Below are 4,991 nucleotides of genomic sequence, written 5' to 3' on the forward strand. Positions count from 1 at the left end.
CTCAGAGAAATAAACACACGGTAGGATGAGAGATCAGAGAGTGGTAGACTACAAGAAATAGAGAAACACGTGAAAATATTTAGAGTAGATGGCTATGTTTCCACAACACAATATATTATGTGCTAGTGCTGTTGCTGCTGCTTGTTCTCATCAAATGGTTTTTGAATAAATATTTCTCTGGGGACACAAACATTGGGTTTATGGGGACCTGGTAGCCGCTAATGTATCAGCTGCTTTCACAGCTTAAAGTAGGACTTGCTTGCTGATCAAAAGCACTAGACAAGTGAGACTGTCAAAGCAAGATGTCCCTGGTGATAGGCGCCCAGCTCCACAGCACACCAGCACAGGGGGTTCTTTGCAGAGACCCCCAGCCAGGCAAGACCAAACTGTGTGACTTCAACAAAGAAATGAAGGGACTTTCTGAACAAGCCAAATACAGACCAAAGTTGGACATATGCTGACACAGGGGGCACTAGTCTTCTTCCCCGCGGATGAGCTCACCCATTGGCTTTCCAATACCAGATCATCGGCACCGAAAACATATATGCAAGCAACATCATACACACTGAGCAGATTGTGTGTGTGTGTGTGTGTGAGCAAGTAAGGAAAAAGGCCTTGGATTTGAAAGAGAATGGGATGTGAGTAGATGGGAGAGTTTGGAGGGAGGAGAAGGAAAGAGGAAATTATGTAACTATGTCATAATCTCAACAACTAAAGCTACTTTTAAATGGCCTCAGCTTCTTTATTGATCATCTATCCCTGCTTCAGCAATACTTCCCTTTTACTTTCCTGGTTTCTGCAGTCATTCTAGGATGTGTACTTGCATCTGAAGATCTGTGTGTTTTTAACATCTCAACTCTCCTCAGGGAGCCATGGGAAAATGATGTGGAGCTGAGAGCTCACAGGGTCACTATCTGAGGGAAGTCAGGACATGAAAATAGAGCACTACATCAGGCAACACATTGTTCTGCTCGATCATGAAATCTCTGCACCAAATGTCAGGGCCTGTTCCCCCAGGAGGTCCCCAAGAACAATGATCTTCACAATAAACCAGTAAGGCATAAATCAAAATGTGATACAGGTTGAATTTGAGTACTGAAGTCTTGGAAGACTGAGCACACATGTCAGTTATCAGGGACAAGCATGACACTCTAAGGAGGGGACAGCTTCTCCCCTGCATTGCTGTCCACATGAAAAGGGCTATCTGGACGTCTACAAAGTTTGCCTCATCATTTCTCACAGACTATAAAAGAACATAATAATTATTGCACACCAGCGTTATTTGAGTGCAGATGTTATGGGAGAACTTTGAGCATCAGTTGAAGAGCAGCTATCCTTGGAGCTGAAGTCCCACCATCCCTTGGCAATTGGCCAGCCTCCTGCATGGTGATTTTTATGTTTATTATTTACGTGTATGTGTGTGTGTGTGTGTGTGTGTGTGTGTGTGTGTGTGTGTGCCCAAGTGCAGATGGCCACAGAGGCTGGAGGAGGACATTATGTTCTCTGGAGATGGAGAACCAGTGGTGTCACCCATTAGTATGGTTGTTGGGAACTAAACCTTGATCCACAGAAAGAGTAGTGTTGTAGGAATCTATTAATATTTACTATTGATATATCTTCTGGCAAAGCTGCTGTTAATCCTAAACAGCTGTATAACCTAGTCACCACACAGAGGCTGGGTTTATTTAATTAACTTAGAACAAAATGTTGGGCAATAGTTACTCTCTCCTAAACCTCCAAGGCTTCATCTTTTCCTAACATTTAGATTTCACCCATTATTTTCAATAAGAAAAGATTCACTCTTTTCTTATTGAAAGAAAAGAGCCTTTTATTGCACTTAAAGGGGGAAATGTTGGTATAATGTTCTTTTGAAATGTATATACCTTACCCTTGTTCATTCAAATGCTGATTTCTTCCCCCAACTCTCTGGTTTCAATCAGGTATTGCATTGTGATACTTATTCTAAGCATCCTGTCTCAACTGTGTGCAAACAGGCCAAAATAAAACAACCAGCCACAGTGTTGTGCAATGGGAGGAGCCAGAGGACAGGAAAGAGGGGAGGAGCCAGAGGGCAGAAAATGAGTGGGAGGAGATGGGATGAGAGGAGAGCTAAGAGAAGAGAGCTGGGGAGAGATCTTGGAAAGACGTGGGGAGATGGACTGGACATAATATATCACAAAAAGCAAGTATAATGTGGGAAATCTAAATGTTAGCAAACTATGGGGGCTTGGAGGTTTAGGAGGGAGTAACTATTGCCCAGCATTGTGTTGTAGGTTAACTACATAAACCCAGTCTCTGTGTGGTGATTTGGGTAGACAGCTGTTTAGGTTTAACAGCGGCTTTACTAAAAGATAATTATTAGCAAATATTAATAGTCACAACAGAGTAGCAATACTCTACCCACCAAATCATTTCTCCAGCACCCAGAAAACATCTTTATAAGATGTTTGCTGTGTAATAAAAATCCAGAAAGCTCTATCTAACATAGTATCACAACATCTTAACAGTTTTATAGGAGCATTGCTTATTCCTTTATTAAGTGAATTTAACCAGTGAATTAGATGTTTAAGATATTTTATTAGCAAACATTTGGAAGCTGTCTTTGTTAAAGGCATTTCTTTTTCTTTTGGGCTCACCAAAGGCAGAATGAAACTTTAGCATCTTGGTGGTTAGTATATCTGTGGGAAAGTTGGAAAGCACGAAGACAAATCAGATACTTGAATCTGTAATTGTCATGTTTCAAAAAACACAGTTTTAGCTGGGCATGGTGGCACATGCCTTTAATCCCAGGACTCAGGAAGGCAGAGGCAGGCAGGTCTCTGTTGAGTTTGAGGCCAACCTGGTCTACAAAGCGAGTCCAGAACAGTCAAGGCTACACAGAGAAGCAATATCTCTGAAAAACAAACAAACAGAAAACAACAACAAAAACTATAGTTTTAACCTGGATAGCCAAAGCAATTCTGAGCAAAATTCCAATGTTGGAGGAAATACCATAGCAGATCTTAAAGTATATTACAGAGCCTTAGTAATAAGAACAATGTAGTATGGGCACAATGCAGGTATGTTTACAGAAGGAACAAAATCAAAGACCCAAACATGAGAACATGTTACTTCAGCCATTGGATATTTAACAAAGAATCCCTAAACGTGGTCTGGAGAAAAGAAAATAAGTGGTGCTTCAACCAATGGTGCTTGGAAACTGGATGTCCACATGCTTAAGAATGGAATTAGGCCTTTGTCTATCAACTTGCACAAAGACTGACTCCAAATGGACCAAGCCCTAAGTGTAAAGCACTGAAACTGCTAGAGGGGGCAGAGGGGAACAGGACACACGTACAGGAAAGGGCTCCTGAACAGCAGTCCATCTGTAGTAGAACTAAGGCCAGCAGCTGACAAGTGCAACTTCATAAGACTGAAAAGCTTCAAGACAGATAAAGAAACAGTCAGGTGAAAAGGAAGCCCACAGGACGGCCACAGATCCTCGTCAGCTGAAAATCAAGAGATGGTTAATATCCTGGATGTACAAGGAACTCAGAAAACAAAGAATTAGTAATAACCCATTTGAATAATGAGCCTAAGACCTAACTAGAAAGTTTTCAATGAAGAAACAAAATTGACTAAAAGTATCTCAAAAACTGTTCATTATCCTTAAAAATTAGGAAAATGCAAATTAAAAGCCCAGCATTTCATCTTACCACAGTTAGAAGGGCAAAGATCAACAGAACAACCAATGACAAATGCTGGGTATGATGTAGGAAAATGGGAACACTCATTCACTGGAGTTGGATTGCAAATTAGTGCAGCCATTCTGAAATCAGCATGGGAAATTCTCAAAAAGCTATAAAATATGACCCAGTGGTACCATTTCTTGGTGTATGGCCAAAAGATTTGGGACATTTGGGACACAGATATTTGCCCAAGCCATGTCCATTACTTCAGTAGTCTCAATATTTATAAAGTGGAAGCAACCTACATGATCTACAATGGTAAGTAGATTATGAAAATATACAATGAGGTAAGCATGACCTGCAAAAACTAATGTTGCATATTCTCACTCATCTGGGGCTCCTAGCTCCAAATCTTCAGATGTGAGTATATAGCCTGGGCCAACTTCAGAAACCAAGAATGGAAAATGGGACCATAGCCAGGATAGGGGAGTTGAGAGCAATAGAGGGTGAGTAGCAGGGTACAGGTGATCTGATCAGGGAGATGGAAGGGGGCTTCTTAGGGAAGAGGGGGAGGTGTGTACAGAAGGAGGGAAAATAATAATAAGTCTGTCTGAAAGTGCTACAAAGACTCACACTGTGAATGGTTTACCTTAAAATACCTATAACACAAAATTCTTTGTATAAATATACTTACAAAGTTTTAATTAACTTTTTCATCTTGGCTGATGGTGTTTCCTTTAGGAGACAAAGATGACCTGTTTTAGAGCTTCTATGAAACTCTGTGACCAAAAAAGCAAGTTGGGAAGAAAGGGTTTGTTTGGCTTACACGTCCAGATCATAGTCCATCACTGGAGGAAGTCAGGACAGGAGCTCATGTAGGGCAGGAACCTGGAGGCAGGAGCTGATGCAGAGACCAAGGAGACATGTTCTGACTGGCTTACTCAACAAGGCTTGCTCAGCTGCCCAGGATAACAGCACACACAATGAGCGTCTTCCCTCATCAGTTAATCACTAATTAAGAAAATATCTTATAGGCCTGCATACAACCTGATCATATATATATATACATATATATGTATATATATTGTTTATTTTACACACACACACACACACACACACACACACACACACACACAGACAAAATCAGGTTCTCTGTCTAAAAGGGCTTACCATTACAATACATCCAAGACCCCTTTTTAATTCTTTTGACTCAGATTTCCTCCTAATAAAATGTAGCCTCTTGTTTCTTATTAAAAAGACCTTTTCCTCATATCCTTCAAATATCCCTAGCCCCTATTCTGTTTTTCTGCTACTTAAATAAGA

The sequence above is a fragment of the Meriones unguiculatus genome, chromosome 10, assembly GCF_030254825.1.
Source record: "Meriones unguiculatus strain TT.TT164.6M chromosome 10, Bangor_MerUng_6.1, whole genome shotgun sequence".
In the NCBI taxonomy this organism is placed as follows: domain Eukaryota; kingdom Metazoa; phylum Chordata; class Mammalia; order Rodentia; family Muridae; genus Meriones; species Meriones unguiculatus.